The sequence below is a fragment of the Apteryx mantelli genome, chromosome 2, assembly GCF_036417845.1.
Source record: "Apteryx mantelli isolate bAptMan1 chromosome 2, bAptMan1.hap1, whole genome shotgun sequence".
Taxonomy (NCBI): Eukaryota; Metazoa; Chordata; class Aves; order Apterygiformes; family Apterygidae; genus Apteryx; species Apteryx mantelli.
In genome coordinates, this window is record NC_089979.1 from 146,012,134 (window position 1) to 146,028,720 (window position 16,587).

Here is a 16,587-nt window from a genome sequence, read left to right on the forward strand (position 1 = left end):
GGGTCTGGGAGCGGGGGGCTCCGCGCAGGCTGGGTCTGGGGGCGCTGCGCAACTGGGTCTGGGGGCTCCGCGCAGGCCGGGGGTGCTGCGCAACTGGGTCTGGGAGCAGGGGGCTCCGCGAAGGCCGGGGTTGGGGGTGCTGCGCAACCGGGGCTGGGAGCAGGGGGCTCCGCGCAGGCCGGGGCCGGGGGCGCTGTGCAACTGGGTCTGGGAGCAGGGGGCTCTGCGAAGGCCGGGGCCGGGGGTGCTGCGCAACTGGGTCTGGGAGTGGGGGGCTCCGCGCAGGCCGGGGCCGGGGGAGCTGCGCAACTGGGTCTGGGAGCGGGGGGCTCCGCGCAGGCCGGGGCCAGGGGAGCTGCGCAGCTGGGGCTGGGCGCGGGGGGCTCCACACAGGCCAGGATTGGGCTGCTGCCCTCCCGGCTCTCCATGCCACCCTGCAGCCCCTCGCCAGCAGGGGCATGGCGGGGTCCAAGGGAGGGGGGAACAAGGCGACATGAGGTGACCCCAGGGGGGCGAGTCGGGGTTAAAGCACTGTGTGCTGGGGGGGGGGGGCGAGCAGCGGCGCCTGTGAGAGAGTCCGAGTTGCTGCCACGAGTGGCTCTGCAGGAAGGAGGGAGCAGGGAGAGGCCTTGCAGCCCCCGTGTGCCCGTGGCCAGGGTGGGGTAAATAAAAGGACAAGGGGAGAAAACGCAGCAGAACTGTGGCAAGAGCTTCTCCCTCATGTGGGCACTTGTCACACCTGTGTGCCTGGGTCTTCTCCTGGCAACACAAGTCAGAGGATGCTGCAAGTGTGAGGGGTCCTCTCCAGCTTGTATGCCCCGTGGGCTGTGCTTATGTCACTGGTTTACAGCCCCAGTGGGCTGTGAAACCAGCTGTAAGCCCTGGCTGGCCCTTAGGGGCTCCTCACCCTCTCCTGAGGGTAAGTGGTCCCACTGCTTTGCAGGTGGGCAGCATGCAAGGTTGGGGAAGAGCTCAACCATATACAGTGATGTCCCTGCGACACCGGGCAGAGCTTGACCAGCTGTTTTTTGTGCAGCCTATTAAAATGGCATGTGTGTGAGAGGCTTATGGGGCAGAGGTTTGATAAGCAGCTCCAGAGGAATAGGAGTGAGTACCAACTGTCAGTAAGGGTAAGTGTGGGATTTAGAGTAGCCCTTACCTCCTGGAGCAAATGCTACACTGCATGGTCAAGCGCTCCATGTGGTGGGCAAGCAACCTGGGGCCTACTCAGTCCCACTTGCCATGGTTAATGAGGTCTCTGCTTCTAGTGATGGCTGCCAAGACTGTCCTTCGGCATACTGAAGAAGCCTCAGCCACCTGCCTGCTTAAGTGGGTGATGTGCAAGAGCGAGCTGTGGCTCAACCCAGAGGTTTCCCCCTCTCCCTCTGTTCTTGGGGGGACCTGGCTGGTCTGAAGATCTTTCAGGCCCTGAAGAGTCCCTGGTGAAAGACTGGCAGCTCAGAGAGGTCTTGAGGAAGACATCCGGAGCCAGTAATAAAGAGTCACTGGACATATAGCCATGACAGGCAGCAGAGGAAGGTGCGTTTCAGGCTATCTGCATCATCCAGGAGTGTCTGCAGGTCTAGAGACAGAAGGTGTGGACCAGGCTGTGGAGGCAGACCTGCCACAGGCCCTCCACCCCCGCCTCAAGGGTGGGATCGCTACTCAAGATCTCTACGGAAACCCAGTATAACTGATCGGGTTCTGTTAACTCCCTTCCATCCCTATAAGGCTCCAGATATCTTTGCTGCTTCAGGCCATGCGAGGACTGGAGATTCCTGTGGCTGCCTGTTCCCTTGTGGGGACTGTAGACTTCAAATCCCTGTGGCCCTCCCTTTCAAAGGTGCCTGTGGCACGTTATTTTTTTAACAGTGAAAGTTTGCCTGAGCCTTCTCTTTTCACTGATCTCCAGGTAGGTATAATGGCAGTTCAGAGAATAAAAGTAAGGGCAATCACCTCTTCATCCAAGAATCTAATTAGTAGCCTGTGCAAAAGAATGAAGATATAATACAATTCAAATAAAATGCAATTTAACAAGGGGTTTGTAGTATGTAGTAGAGGCTATTTCTAAGCAGATGTAGGGTTTAGTTCAGGTTTCAATTCATAGCTTTAAACCTAACATTGAATAGGTAGAGAAAAGTCAGAATGTGATAGAAAATGCTGCAAATTATTTTTGCATCCCCAGATAATTGTACCATCTCTTGATTATTCTTGCCACTGAAATATTGGTAATTGGGAGATGAGAAAGACCTTTTTGTCATAATCCGTATTATAAGTGGCAAGTTTTTGAAATGTTGCTTTAAGGTCTTCAGTTGTTGCTATGGGAACTGCTATGACCTTATCTGAGTTGGGCCCCAGCCAAAAATTTTCCATCCAAATCTTTTAGATAACACCAAGTCATTCTAATACCCTGTTTGGATTATGGAGATAGAAATGTGAAGATATGTTGTCTTTTTTTTCTCCCCCAGATGCTGTGCCTCAGTGTTGTGTTTGTGTAGGAGCACACATAGCATATGTGCTGTGGAAGCAAGGTGGATAAAATAAACCATCTGTTTGTCTGCTGAAATACAGCTTAATTCTACTCTTTTCTGCTCTTAAAAAGAAAGATTGTGTCAATCTGTACATTATTTAGAGCAGTAATACTAAGGACAGAGGATGGTGTAATAGAAGTCCTGCTGAACACCTCATCTCCTTTCTTGGCTTTCTTCATGGCTTTGGCATCAATTTGAAAATATTTTCTGTGGCATAACCTGCCATGCTCAGAGTAAAATTTCAGCGTTGCCATTCTGCATTATTACTCACAGCTTATCTGAACAGGTCTTTGTTCTCTGACTTCTTTCCTTCTACCAACTTTCATTCGCAATGGTGGGACCTTCTGGTTGCTTCCCTGTTGCTACGTGCCTTTGCTGCCAAAATGGCTTCCCATTACCTATCTCACTATTCTTCCCTCTCTGAGTCACTTTTTCCAGTCACCTTTTGCTATGTGCAGTTATATGTAAAAAATTTGTTGATTAACGCACACAAAAGATAGCGAGGATTAGTGACCTCCTAAATTAAGCATTAGTATGTTAACCACCCCCAATAAGTCATTTGCTAGAGTCTTTGCTAGTCAGGTGTAAACAAGTCAGCTTTCATTGCTCCCTGTGGCAGATCCTTGATGTTGCAGTTTTTCACCTCACTTTTTCCTTAAGATTTTGTGTCTTTCCATTTTGATGTTTTCCCTGTTGAATCCTTGAGCTGCTACCTGTCCCCATCTCAATAGTCTTACCTTTGTCTACAATTTTACCTTTCTTACATTGCATGGTTCTACTCTATGAGCTTTCTTTCAGCTCTTTCTCTCAATTTAACAATTTCCTCAGGAATCAGAGCAATGTTTATGCAGCTGTGCCATGTCAGAACTAGGCCTTGGATTACAGACAGCTGAAATCCTAGGAATGGAGGGGAGGTTGTATTATTCTTTTTCATGTTCAGGTTTGAAGTGTCCATATAGGCTTTCTTTGCATTTGCAGTTTCAACACCCTGGAAGGTACAGGCAGTAACATTGGGAGTACATGTTGTGTGATTTTAATATTAATTTCAGTAATTTTGCATTAGCTATGCTGTGAGCACATCAGTTGCAAGCCTTTCACAGCTAAGTTTCTCAGCATAAATTTCCTACATTTTCCAAGTCTAAGTTAAGTGACGGGTATATGGCTTTTTGGAGAATAGAATTTCAGTTGGTAGAAAGTTTTTTTTCATTATCAGCTTTTAGGTATTAGTAACTACATTAACCCTCTATTTGGAATATAATCTGGTAAAAATATAGCTCTGAATGATACTTTGCTGAAAAAATATGATTGAGAGAGCAAAAAGTTGAGTGTATTGCATACTTTTCTCCATTAGTTCATAGCCATTAGGCATAATGACTAAAGATTGCCCTTGTTATCTTTTAAGAAGTGAACACCAGTAGTTTCCTGAGCTCAGGAGCTAGTGAGACATGGTTTCCTACAGAGTTTTGTCCTGTGATTTGTTCATTTTGCTATTTTCTAAATGCAAGATCATATCACTGCTTTTGCCTAAGAAGGAGAACTTTTAGGTATATGAGCCCATAGTCCTAAAAACCCTGTAATGGATATTACACTGCATGTTACTTTCTTACACATGTGCTTTCTCCCTAACAGAATGCTTCTTTTCGTGAGACCATTATTTTCCAAAAAATATGAGCAAATACCCTTGTAAAGATACATGTTTTGCTTTACTTAAAGATGATGTGAATGGTAAAGGTGAACAAGCATGTGTGTGATGTAGTAATGTGTCACCATAAGGTAGTGATACACCTGCAGCAGTAAGAAATTCCATCTTGATCACAGTGTTTAGGACACTGAGACATGCTGGTACCTATAGGTGGCACAAACTGCATCTCTTCTAAAGGTGAAATCAATAGAGAAGCACACTGCCTAACTGTCCTGCAGCCTACCTGCTTAGTTATTACAAATCTGCAGATCTCAAGTTGTTGATGCCCTGACTTGTTAATGCTCCCATGTTCCCAGCCAGGTGTCTCTATTGGATGCCTGTATGTATGTAATCCAGCTGCTTTGATAGTAGACTCCCTGCCTACCAGCCTGGTGAATCGTTTGACTCCCAAGCTCCCCAATCCACTTCATGTTTATTGGTAGGCTGGTGAGTAGACTATCTTATACCTAAATTCAGTGAGTGGTCTGCTTGGGGTTACTTGCTTTCTGGCTTGCAGAATATGTGGGCAACCAGTTTAACTCATGGATGCATGAATGAGATGTCTGGTATCTCAAGATTTACGAGCACCTGGATATTTGAGAAGTCTCTTTGCTCCTGGACTGCCCAACTGGCAAGTTGCATGCTCCTGCAGTTCACAAATACTCCTTTCTTAGGTTTCTAGACTGTGTGCTATAGAAAATATTTCATTTGTGGAATGCCAGAACAGTCCTGTGGTGGGAACACTCAATTTTTCTTTACCTTAGGCTTTACGTTCTCTGAAGGCTGGAGCTATTGGGGCTATTTCCAGGTTTGTCCTAACGGCCAATGCAAAAGCAGTTTTGTTATTGTTTGTGTTTTCTGTTGTACTTTTCAGTTTGTGTTTGTCTTCCTGTCATAAGGCAATGCCATAACAATGAAAAAGGCAAATGTAAAATCTCATCATGCCCTGAAAGTACATGCCTTGGAAGTGTGAATAAGAAACAATCTGAAATTTCTTTTATGTACTGCAAGACCACATTTGGAGTACTGTGTTGTGGGTGATATCCAATCCCGAGTGGGGACTAGGCGAACGGAAGATCACGCGATGTGACGAGCAGGCAGGGGGCGTAGACGAAGCGTTGCGGTATATAAGGACACGTGCAGCATACAATAAACGCTATCTTAGTATCCCTCATATTGAAGTCTGTGCTTCATGGCCCTGGGATCTGAGGGTCCCAGTGCACCCTTAGGTGGTAACACAGAGTTGCTAGATTGACAGCAACACTGTGTCTGTTTAGGACTCCCGGGTACAAGGAAGATACTGACATATTGGAGTGAGTCTGGCAGAGGTCCCTATGATTGTGGCTGGAGTGCATGATGTACAAGGAGAGGCTGAGAGAGCTGGGTTTGTCTTAAGAGAAACTAAGTTGGGACTGTGTCTTCAACTTTTTTTTGATGTCTTCAACTATCTAATGGAAAGGTATGAAGAAGACAGAGCCAGACAGCAAAAGGACAAGAGACAACAAACACAAGTTGCAACAAGGGATTAGATAGAAAAATATCTTCATCATCACTGCACTGAAACAGGTTATCCAGGGAGGCTGTGGAGTCTCCATCCTTGGAGATGTTCAAAACTCAGATAGACAGGGCCCTTAGCAACCTGATCTAATTTTAAAGTTGAAACGAACTTCAAAGGTGGCCCTGGTTTGACTGGACGGTTGGACTATGTGACCTCCAAAGGTCCCTTCCAACCAAAATTATTCTATGACTTAAATGATTGCTCTTCTAAATTTTATACAACTCTTTATAGGACTAGAATTTTATTTGGAGTTTATTCTAACTGTAAAGAGGGTAAAAGAGCATGCATTCCCCCAGGGAATATTTTCTTAAAACAAAATTCTTGTAATTACTCTCACATTGAGTCATTTCTTTGCCAATAGTTCAACAAAGAGGCATTATCTTTGACCATGAACACTCTCAAGCAGATTTCATCTGTTATTAATTTACAGTGTCACATATCATTTATAGATAATAAAAGACTGTTTCTCTTGAAGACTTAAAGAGAAAAATCTTGATTCTGCAGAGGAATTCTTACATATCCTTTCTTCACTGTACTAGGGTCTAAATGAGATCTTAGGTATGAGGCCAAAAGATGGGAGTAGTGGAAAGATAAAATTCAGAAATAAGCTATTATTTTTTACAATTGCTGTCTTGCGAAGAAGAAATTTCCCAAACTAGATATGCTTAAATTTCACATAACTTCATATTCAGCTAAATGTATGCTGAAGATTATTTATTCATGCAATATTCTTTCTTGTGAGTGGCTTATATTTTCTTCTGAATTATAATGAAAACAGCTGAATGTGTCTTGGGAACCAGTAAGACAGACTCTGCAAGTTTTTTGTTTCAGCAAAAGTTATAAAATAATTCTTAAGGGCAGATTACTCCATTAGCACAGATATATCTTTCACATCCAGGCCCTGGGAGTGTATATGTAATCTCAGCTTGCATCTTTCCAACTGGTTTAAGTAGATCAAAGCTTGCAAAAAGGTCATGAATTATTGCCTTTTCCATATATCAGCAGGAGGATGATGTGACTGTATGGGATCAGCTGGTTGATTTAGCTGAAAAATGATCTACAAAGTATTTGTTTTCAGCTTGATAAACAATCCAGTCTTACTGCATGGCTACATAGTTGCTAGTATTGAGAAAAGGATTGGGGCAGAAATTTATTGTCTGAGAAGTTGGGGGGAAGAGCAGGATTACCTCTTTCATCATCAGCAAGATCAGGCAAGCTGAGACCTGCATCTCAGTTAGTCTTTGTTTTAGTGTCCTCTCTGAACCTGGTGGTTTCTCTGTTTCCCATCCTTTTTTTCTCTGCAGATTTTGCAGCAGATTTAGATTTGGCTTATGACCACTATTGCAGCAGAAGCTGCCTTACTGCTTCTACTAGCTTCAGACATCAAATACATCCTAATCACAGTGATAGCCAACTGGAGGTCCTTCTGGACTCTGTGTGCTGGGCCTTAATATCCTCTTCAGTTCTTCTTTCTCATGCAGATTCTCCTCTATTCAGCAAAACAAAGTTGTATCTGAATCCCCAGCCTCATAGAAGAAGGAAACAGGCTTCCTTGCCTTTATTCTTGCAAAAATACACAAAACATTTTTATGAGAACTTTGCAGCAAAGACAATTTCCTCTTTGAATAGTAGTATTATCATCAAACACTACTGTGGGTCATCCCATGACTAATAAATCTGGCCCCATTACTCATTTTTGACAGAAATCTTGTATTTGTTTCCATACCTTATTAGCACATTTCTGCTTGTGTGAGTGATGGTGTTGGTCACAGTTTGAGGCCTGCTTTGGTAAGTGCTTGAGCAAAGGGTCTGTATGAACAATTTATGGACTAATCAGTATATCAGCAAAATTTACAGTCCCTTTATTTTTGTCTTTTTACAGAGGGGGTGTCTACCATCATCCAAAAAAGGTATAAAATATGGGTTAAAGATAACATGAAGGATCAGGCATCACTTTGTGGCCATCTTCTTATGTCTGTCCATCTGTGCATTCATGTGTACAGCATGGGCTGCTCATTAAGTTGTGCAAATAGTTTTTATCAAAGTCTCCCTTTGTCCCATATGTTGGATCTAGGAATATCAGAGCTGAAACACAAGTGAGAAGATGTGGCCTATTTGTTGTGCTGCAAATGCTGTAGGTGGTGCCATGAAGCAATAACTATTAACAGCAATTGGTAACGATGGTGACCTCTGAATGGATTCAACCCTTTTACAAAAGAAATATATCAGATACCAAAGAAAAAATAGCCAGAATTCTTAGCGCAAGAGCCCTCAGCGTATTTCCTCTCAAGCCTTCTAGTCCTCGGTGATACTCAACTCAGTTTCATCCTGGCTACAGTCTCTCAAGGAAAAGGCCCCATGCTGAGAGGATCCTGGTACTAAGCTATGTGCACATTGAATCATTCCACCAGCACATTGGCAGTAATATACCTACCATTTCTATCTGTTTTCCACAGTGGCTGTTCTTCTCTACAGAAATAGAACCTTTGTTTCTCATCATATACCTATCAAAATTACAATGCTGTGGCCTTGCTCAGTCTGTGTATTAGTCACTTACTGGAGGTCAGCCACTTTTGTCTGCTTCATGGCAAGAGCTAGGTCTAAAATTCATGTGTCCTAATTAACATCACTGCATATAGAACAAAAATAAGAATATTTTCTCTTCAAATATTGTATATACTTACACATATACATGTTATTTAATATGCTATAGATTTGGACTCTTGCTGGAGAAGTAAAACAGCATCTACAATTACAGGCTCTTTTTCCTGTTCTACTTTTTTGGGATCCCTGCTATTTCCATACATAAGCACTGCCAGTTCTTCAGTCCCATATTTGAGTTCTGTTCTCCTCTGTTAGTGGCCTTTTGACACTAAAACACCATTCCTTCCTCAAGCTCTCCTTTTCCATTATCAGCCCTGAGGTTTATCACCCTGGGCACTTTGTTGTCCATAAAAAATTCCTAGCTTACTGAGAAAAGTTTCTTCTTGCTCTTCAATAGCTATTCCTATCTCTTCGGGGATTCAGTCTGGCAGTTTTTTACTTGACTCACATCAAGTGTTTGTCCTTTCTGAAGCATTAAACAGCAGTGCTGGTAATGCAGTTTTTCTCAATAATTCCTGATCAGTATCCTCTGTTTCAGCTGTTGCACAGAAATTGCTCGCCTTCCAGACAAATGTGCTAAGGGTTTCTCCCTCGGTGGTCTAGCAATTGTGCACAGAGTGTGCCCTCTGCGCAAAGATTAGAAAGGAACAGATTCCCAATATCTGTCATTTGTTCATCTTCAGCTGAGTGGGGTCTCTCAGTACCCTACTAGATTTCCTAAAGTTTGCATGTTTCACTCATGTTAGTCCTGATGCTGCTTCATCCACCATTACTTTTGAGCAAGCAAAATTCTCTCTTCCCTAACTTGCTGTGTCCTTTTCACCTTTACTGCATATCTTACAGCTTTGATGGTGTTTCCAAGGCTCATCATTTGAGATCCAAGAGCTGCGTTTGGTAGTGCTGGTGGGAGATGGAGGGACCTCCTGCAGAAACTCCTACAGAACCTACTGCTCCTAAGTGTAAACTAGTTTGACATAAAAAATTGCTGGCAGACACCATCATCATCATAATCTGTGGAGGAGAGAAAAACAAGTCTTGTTAGTTGTTGAGTGTCTGAAGCTACAATGTGCTGTTCTGTTGCCTATGGTCATCTTTCCACTGGTTCTCCAGGACAGAGTTTTGTGCACAGTGGTGAAAGTACTGCGGTAAACCTGTTTTTGCCCTAATTTTGCTGACAGATAAATGAGGTCAAGCTCTGAATAACACACAGGGTATTGTCAAATTACCATTGCTGCTCACTCCCAGTGACTGACTGAGCATTGGCAACTATGTGACTTCTCATGCTCTGCAGGAATGCGGAGGGAGAAGGGACAAGTGTTAGCACAACTGTCATGCCATCCATTAGAGAGGGCACATTGCTTCCAGCTTCCACTGCTGCTCCCCTCCATTGAGCAATACAGCATCAGACAGCATTTCCATCCATTTCATCCAACGGCTCCATCACTGGTTCCTGGTTCCTTTCTTTTTCTCTCTTGCTCTGTTTCCCAATGACTTTCACCTACTGCTTATCAGAAACACGGACTGTACAAGGGAATTATGGTCAGGATAAATACGGGATCTGCTGTACAAACTCAGGAAGTGCAACAACAGTGGATATAGGAAGATGGAGGTACTTGTAAGCCATCACTGTCTAAGCTCAGTTGAGCCCCATAAACAGGGGAAAGTTGTGCTTAGTTAATTCTACTGCCAGCCAGTTGCAGATGGCAATTGCTACGCTGCCTGGTCAACTTTTCTTTTAATTTCTTGTGTGATCATGCACCTCATGCTGGCTGTCATTAGGAGAAAATTAACCTTATTGACAGTTTGCATTTGTCTCACTAGCTTATTATACAGTCCTAGCACCTGATAACTTTTATCTCATCTGTCATTGCTACCTGGAAGTGTTGTAGTCTGGTTTTGCCTCTTGTTCTGCAATAGTAGGTACTGACATTTGGATCCCTGCCTTGAACATTTCAGCTGGCTTTGCTGTTGAAAGTGTTTCCATAGAGTGAGCTTTGTCCCAAACCTCTTCACGAGTCTCCAAAATTAGAGATCAAAATTGGGTTTTTAAGCTGTGCGATGTATCTGAAAAAATTGTATATTATTTTCTTTTCTGTGTTGTTTATTATATAGTCTATCTTACCATGTTTCTTTGGGAGGATTTGGCTGGGCAGCAGGTCACATTGCTAAGGCTCCTGCACTCTAGGTCAGATGAACTTCTCTGGAGCAAGGTGAGATTGTGCCTAGGATGGGTGGAAGTTTCAAGAGTGCAGTGTGGACCAAGAGGAAGAGAGCATGGCAGTTTGTCTGCTGCCCTGATTTCTTTATTTGAAAGTTCATTGTTCTAATTTCTGTTCTTACAGAAGTTGGCTTTTGAAACTCAGACCTGTTTTCATGAGTTTTGGTGTTCACTGCAAGAAGGAAGGGCGGCCACATCTCCTCTAGGGACTGGGATCCTGCTGTGTTACCATTCTGTGACTACAACTGAGCACAGAGCAGGGAGAGGGGGAGATTGGTACTGATGAGGTTTCATCCTTTCTCAGAAGCATTTTTTTGGTTGTACCAGTGAAGCACTTCCATCAGTTACTCTGATGCTTTAGACAGTGGCATGTCACTGCATGTTCATCTCTTCCAGAGACAATAACAAAAACTTCCATTTCATTTTCTTGTATCAAAAGTGGACACGTACTATGTATTAAGTACAATAATAAAAAAGACTACGTATTTGTTAAACTAAACTGATTCTCTGTTATCATTAGCATTACAATTAGCTGGCTTTTCTCACATCTGTGCAGACTCACTCCTGCATCCCACTAATAGGAGGAGCATGGTGCTAAAAGGGATCACCAGGGCCGTTATTTGATGCATGTTATATAACTGCTTTACTAACCTTCCAAATTTCCATCTTAAAGCAGTTAACTTTTCTGCTCTTGTATAGAAAGCTGTTCCAGAATCTGATGGTCCGATGGTTAAAAATCTAATTTCTACACGTAGTTAATTCATGCACAATCTATACGCATTTCTTGATCCTGTCCTTGATCCCCCACCCTCATCTTCTAGTGAATCTGTATATTATATTCCCTTTCACAAGCTCTTCCTTCAGATCATGCCCTGCATGTGAACCAGTTTGAATTCATCTTTCTTGAACACGTGACCAGCATTATACACAGAAATCCAGGTGAGATCTCTTCAATTTCGGCTGGTGGCACTCATCTTTCCCCGTCTCTCCAGGAGTTCCTTCTGCTAATGCCTCTCTAAAGTTCTTCTCTCCTGCAAATTCTGCATCTTCTTCCATGTTTCATCTGCATGACTCTTATTTTATTTTTCGGGTATAATTCTCTGAGGCCACACTTAAGAGTAATAACAAGTTGTGAGGCATGATATTTTGATTCATTTAAGGCTGTCTGTGTCTCTGTCTTAGAGAGAAGGCTTACTACTGCTCTCCTTTGGTTGGAATTAGAACTGCATAACTACGTGTCTCTCCAAGTACAATTAACAGCTGCTAATGTGGTAGAAACCAGTGTTTTTTAAAGGAGAAAAATTTAAGTATATACTTTTTTTATCCTTTGAAGCTGAGTTGCCAGGAAATGTAGTGTAGTTGCAATAAAGATGTTCAAAGTGATACAGACTTGTTAAAATAATGAATGATGATAGAGAATGATTGACAAAGGACAAAACAAATGAAATTGCTTACAGTGCATATAATCCAGTGTATTTCACAACTGGCAATATGAAAAGCTAACCTATGTTAAGCAACATGTGTGACTTTGTTCTTTAAATCTTACGTGTCCAACTGAGAAACACATACTTCTTTGTTGCTTTACTTGAGAGATCTTTATGTGCTTGTTTTTTACTTCTCAAAATGTCACACTAAATTACTGTTAGTGAACTGCAGCTGCCCCTACAAAATTTCTATACCTGAACACGAATTGTATTGACTTTTTTTACAGTGTAATAACTACTCTTGGACTATTTCATTATCATTTCTGAAAGATCATACTTATTAATCATCTTATAAGTTTCACCCACTTTAACCTTGATAACTGCTACAAGTGACATCTTATTTTATGCATTTCAGTTGCTATGATCTGAGGAGTGTATACTCTTTATATAACCTAGGAGGTAATTTACCATCAATAGAAGTAAATAAGTTTCAGTTTTTAGAGAATGAGGACACTTCCTGACTTAACATTAGGTTCATTTGTATTACTATTAAAGTCTAAAAGAGACTGAAAATTGCCATAAAGCAGCAGCTAAGAAAACTTTAAGGACAAAGGACTTCTGGACTGATACTAAGTTGGCAAAATTGGTCCTGTAAAGCTCTCTTTTACCTACACCCCTGGAAATAGGAAAAAAAATTTTGGTTGAGAGTGGCAAGATCCATCAGTCTCCTGGAACTGTTTAATTCTGTGAAAATATTAATTTTCATCTGAAGACCAATAAATTTCTAGTCCTTCGATGCTGAGAAAAACTTGAGAATATTCCATTGGTGTACTCCAAAGACTCAAGTTACAAGGCAAACAAAAACAACTTATATATATATTTTTTATAACTTCATTATTTTTAAGGAATTATTGTGCTATTTGATTCATGTTACACTTTCAGAATCTTATTCTTAAAATATTTTATTTTCAGCCTTTGTTAGAAAATAATTGTTTCTGATAGTATTTTATTACTTTTAGAAACATTATTAGTGGGTTTGATATTTATAACAGCTGGCTGTAATAACATTTACATTATGTGTCAGATTTTATAACTGGCACAATTTGAGGTGGGAATAAATAAAACATTTTAGGTACTTTACTATAAATTGTACATTATAAGCAAATACATCTGATAGCAGGTATATTCATATGGATTGGGCATAACAGTACAGGTCAGAACTAATTAGCCAATATAAGCTTCTTTAAACTGCACACTTCCCAAACATAGGTGTGCCTCCTCTTATTTCATAATAATTACAACATAAAAGTACTATGAAAGAAGCTTTGGAAACTGTTTGCATTTTCACTTTTGTCATTTGAAACTGTCAGTTACAGAGCTCGTGAGCAGGATTCACTGCTGAGGTTTGGCTTTCCCCACTCTTATTCCCAGAGAGACTGAGACAGTTAGTAAAAGTGTGATAAGACACTTTATCACAATCACTTGAATTTGGATTTTTTTGTCTTGTTGAATTAGGGTTCCACAGGAAAGTAGAAATCAGCAGTGAACAGAAGACTACAGACCTCATTTGGGAAAGTCAGCACTGCTTACTCAGTGACTAGATCAACAGACATGGTTTCTCTAGACAACACAGATTTTTCAGTTTCCCAGAAATGGCAAAGAGGAATGTAGAAAAATGAAGAATAATGGGAAAACTACAAAGTAGTCTAGTGTATATGTCTGAAGTTAAGCATCAGAACCCATTCTGGCATTCAGGCTTGTCTGTTTTGGCCACTGCTTTAGAGGATTCTTACACTTATTTTAATAATATTGTTGCTGATATTTTGGTAGAGTAACAAAACTGAAGAGGCAATATTCCTAGTACTGGAAATGGAGTTACAAGATATGCTGTATTTGTTAGGTTGCTGATAGCATCCGGCCACCAGCTGCACAACATACTGGATAATATGAAATTATCATATGTAAGCACAGTGTGTTGTACTACATCTTCCAACTTGCAGGAATTATAACTGGCCTACTGAACAAATGCAGTGTTTAATGGTCTGATACATGATTTTTTTCTCATTTTCAGACCCTTACAAAACTGTCCAGTGGAGGTGAGAGTGCTGTAATTCTGAATATAGTTCTTATAAATGGCTGACTTTTCTTAGTTACTTTGTGCAGGCTTTTTTTTCAATTAGGTCATAGACTTCCAGCATTAAAATGGCTATGACCTCTATATTTGACATGTTAACCTGTCCTTTTTAAATTTGCTGGGTCTGATGCTGAGCATCTTCCCAATGTTGCTGCCAAATGCTTTGTGTTTCACATAAAACACCATATTTCTGTCTCCCCTTTGGGATGTTGTGTGCTTCAGTCCCTGCCTTTTTTTTTGGTGTGCGGACTCCTCCCCTTAAACCTGGAAAAGACCTAAAGCAAGCAATTGTGCCACCTGGATGCACATCCCTTCCTCTCCTGAAAGACTGGCTTTGCCCCCATGCCTGCTGATAAGTAAGAAGTCTGACTCCTGCTTCTTGCTATGCATCACTGAAAAGTGAATCAACCTTTAAGTGTTATTTCCTGGCACTTGTGGTCTTCCTGCTTATTCAGGTATTTTGCATCTAAAGTAAACTTGGTGGTGATGGCATAAACCTGCAAGAGTAGAAAATGTGAAAGATTCTTAGTGACTGGTAACATATCTTTAAGGACTTTGACTAAATGTGCTTCTTGCTCATGCTTGAATGTTTTCTGTTGTCTTTGGAATCAGTTGGAGAACAGTTTTTTCTTTTCTTACTTGTCCGTCAAGTTAAACCATCAGCTTCAGAAATGTTTGAACTAGTGTGTCTTTTTGTGGAAGAAGTGCCTGTGTAAGTGGGACTAATGATAGTGATGGTAACTGGATGTGTCAGAGGAGCTATTTGTTTGGAAGTGCTTGTTCCACTGTTCTTCAGCTATTTTTAAGCTCCTATCTGCCTATTGATTTTTTGGCTTGCTCTTCTTATGGTTTTATGGTTTCTTTGAAGTGATTCTTAACAAACATTGATAAACTTTCCAGTTTAAAAGCATATGAAAATCAAGAAAATTTTAGCCACAGCAACATTCTGTGTAGATTTTCTCCTGTCTTGCTTGCATTATATGAATTTAATAGGGGCATGAATTGCTGCCTATTCTGATCTGGCTGCATTCTCACATTTATTGTCAAGTAAAAGAGACTGCATGTAGAATCAGCCCTTGCATGTACTGAGCTATATTCACAGCAGCAAATAATATCCATAGTGATTTTCAGCATTTTAAAAACTGAATTTTGCCCCTCATTTTCTCCTCATTATTAGTTTTTCTTTTTTTTAACATGAGCAACTGTTGTGAGTTTATTCTAATGACTGCAGAAAACAACATTTGTATCCTCTATCAGTATTGCTTCTAATTCATTTATCTTTACCAAGTTTTTCTGTTGTACATGGTGTTCCCAGGTTCTTTCAAGATTAATGGAACTGATTAATTAAACCTATGCAGAACACAGCCTGATACACTATAAGTAGTAGGATGTCACCCTCAGTGTTAATGTCCACAAATCTAATCAGCAAAAATAAAGGAGAAAAAATCAGGAAAGAAGAATAGGAATGGTTGAGAATTGGTCTTTTCTTCTTATGGTAAACACAGTATCTGATGCTAAAGATAATGCATTCCATCTTCAATGCTATTTTTCCTTCTCAGAAAGAAGGAAGGAGTGGTTATAAAACTTGCTTCAGCAGTTACTGCTGTCAGTCAGTAATCAAAAATACTAAAGCTGCTCTGATAAAGCTGAATGTAGTTCTGTTTTCTCTGCCATCTCAAAATGGATATAACAAAACTGGATATAACAAATCCAGAGAAGGGCAATGACGATGGTCATGAGTATGGAAGCACTGCCATATGAAGACTATCTAAGCAACCCAGGCTTTTTCATTCAGGAAAAAGAGCTGACTAGGGGCAGAGGGAATACGCAGAAAGTCTCAAAAATGCTGAGTGGCAAATCTTGAGGGACTCACCATTCACTTCCTTTACTATACAACTTTGTGGGCATCAAATGAAGTTGTAGAAGTCAGGTTCAAAACAAAATAGGAGATGCAGCAGATAGTAGATCTGTGCAACTCATTGCCAAAGGATGTTGCGGATGCTAAGCATTTATAAGGATTTAAGGGGAGACTAGATAAATACATGAAAGAGAAATTGTTGGATGGTTCCTAAATATAAAGAAACTGTATCCAGCTGTTCCCTAGACATCCACTTTTACCACTGTTGTAGAGAGGATACTGAAATAGGTGATCCTTACGTTTTTTAGGTCTTCAGATAAACTTTATATTTTGGGGTATGTTCTAAAAGCCTGTGTTTTTAAAAGGTCATCCTCAAATCCCATACTGATTTCCTTTGCTGCTTGTTATGTTCTTTATGGTCAGTGACTGAAAGAGGAGAAAATACTAACCAAAAGTGTTGCCTAATACTACTCCTTTGCCATTTATAAAAGCAACACTGGTTTTGACTGTTGCATGAAGCTTACCTTATATAGCAGGCTGTTGTCATAGCACAAGCAGTTTTGATAAAATATTAGCCCA

The 16,587-nt window shown here is 41.1% G+C and overlaps 1 long non-coding RNA gene across 1 annotated transcript; it reads left to right on the forward strand.

Annotated features, from left to right (window-relative positions):
• Positions 1–738: 738 nt before the first annotated feature.
• On the forward strand, positions 739–2,535 carry LOC106483597 (uncharacterized). The gene is made up of 3 exons (XR_001292417.1): positions 739–1,130; positions 1,269–1,539; positions 2,469–2,535. It is a non-coding gene; the product is annotated as an uncharacterized lncRNA (long non-coding RNA).
• Positions 2,536–16,587: the final 14,052 nt, after the last annotated feature.